The 1,911-nt window shown below is 35.0% G+C and overlaps 1 long non-coding RNA gene across 7 annotated transcripts in view; it reads right to left on the bottom strand.

The window, feature by feature from the left end:
• LOC104854971 overlaps positions 1-1,911 on the bottom strand; it is a 119,035-nt gene that overhangs the window by 116,343 nt on the left and 781 nt on the right. The window lies entirely within an intron of this gene.

Raw genomic sequence — 1,911 nt, forward strand, 5'->3', positions numbered from 1 at the left:
TTTTTGCTTCAGTGAGGAATTCTCAGCAATTTGGGGCTGAGAAAGTGACCAAAACAAGCAAATAAGGGCCTGGGAAAGTGCAAATCTAGGCACCAGGTCAGGTGACTTGTCCCACTGCCAGATTCCCTGGGAGGCCTCCATTATCTGACCTGGACCTTTGTCCTTAGTCTTGGCTAGAAAGACAAGAGGAGGCCCAACTAGCTCTCACGACAAAAATACTGGAACTTGTATGATTTCTAGTCAAAAGGGACATGAATTTGTACCATAGTTTCATCAGTTAACACTGGCACATAAGTATATTCCTTCCCTTTGTGCATGCCTTTAATGGCTTCCCATGATTTTGTTACATATGTGGGTGCTACTCATTCATTAAGTCGTTGGAGACAGTCTTACACTGCTTTCTCACGAGCAAGCCAGTGCTTACAAAGAGCTAGAAAATTACCATACGTTGATCATAAGTAAAAGTGCTGTCAGTAAATCTCCCACTGAGCACTAATAACCCTTGGCATATTTACTCCCATTCTTTCAATACACATACACTTCTGTAGTTATGGTGATACACTACATTAAATTTACAATTAAATTGGATTCATGTATACATCACATTTTAAGTCCAACATTTTTCATTTCTGATTCCTGAGTAGATTGAAATCATCCTGAAACATATGCAACACCTGGATTTTAGACAATAAAACATGCCCAAAGACCTTCTTGGGTGACCCGTTCATTAAACTATTGGATTCTTACTGCTTTTCAATGTACACACAAAACACAAAATACCTAGAGTCTTACTAATCAAGAATCTTAATATTGAGGCCTAGGGCTGGGGATTTAACTCAGTGGTTTGAAAGCGCAAGGTCCCAAGTTCGAACCCTGATACCAAAAAAAAAAAAAAAAAAAAAAAAAAAAAAAAAAATTGAGGCCTACCTTAGTTAAACATTGCTATGGTGACAGTATTCCTCCTAATAATGAAACAGACACTACAAACTTATACTTCAAAATATTAGGGATTTTTAAAAAACACACTTTTAGAATTTATACTGAGATTTTACTCTTATATTTAAAAAACCATGGAGCAAACAGAATTAGAAAAATGAAGATGAAATTGTTATTCTCTTCAAAATTGTTGAGAGTAGGTTTCAAGGGTTCTTACCAAACATCCAAAAAATGTTAATCTCATTATGAAGGGATGGATATGTTAATTAGCTTAATGGTGAGAAGTACCAAAATGTTGTTGCATATCCTAAATATATTTCATTTTCATTTGTCAATTGTACTTTAATATAACTGGAAAAAGTATACTGGTCTGGAAATTAGTCACTTTACCTCTTCAAGTATCTGTTCAAGATTGACAAAGAGCAAAATTTAGCAAATGCTTTGGTTTTAAAAGTAGGTTAAAAAATTAGTACTTCTCAAATTGACTCACTTAGATGTATATCCTAAGGAAACTTTGAAATGGATGTATTCACACCACTTACATATGGCTATAATCTTTCACTAATTTCCCTTTATATAAGTGCAAATACAGAATTGAATATGTTTATAAATAAGCACGAGGTCAGGTGACTTGTTCTACTGCCAGATTCCCTGGGAGGCCTCCATTATCTGACCAGGACCTTTGTCCTTAGTCTTGGCTAGAAAAACAAGAGGAGGCCCAACTAGCTCTCACGACAAAAATACTGGAACTTGTATGATTTCTAGTCCACTGAATTTCAATTTGAAAGGCATACTCTCACATTAGGTATAATATTCACTATAATTGTAAAATACTGTAACTTTTCACAGTATTTACACATATATCGGTAGATATAGCCATTTATACATGTTTGTTTGTCTTTAAACATAATTGGGTGCATACTGGGTATAGTTTTGCACAAAGTTGTCAGCACTAACTTAAGCAATTGGCTATAT

Source organism: Fukomys damarensis, unplaced genomic scaffold, assembly GCF_012274545.1.
Source record: "Fukomys damarensis isolate Sample0158 unplaced genomic scaffold, DMR_v1.0_HiC HiC_scaffold_39, whole genome shotgun sequence".
NCBI classification, from domain to species: Eukaryota; Metazoa; Chordata; class Mammalia; order Rodentia; family Bathyergidae; genus Fukomys; species Fukomys damarensis.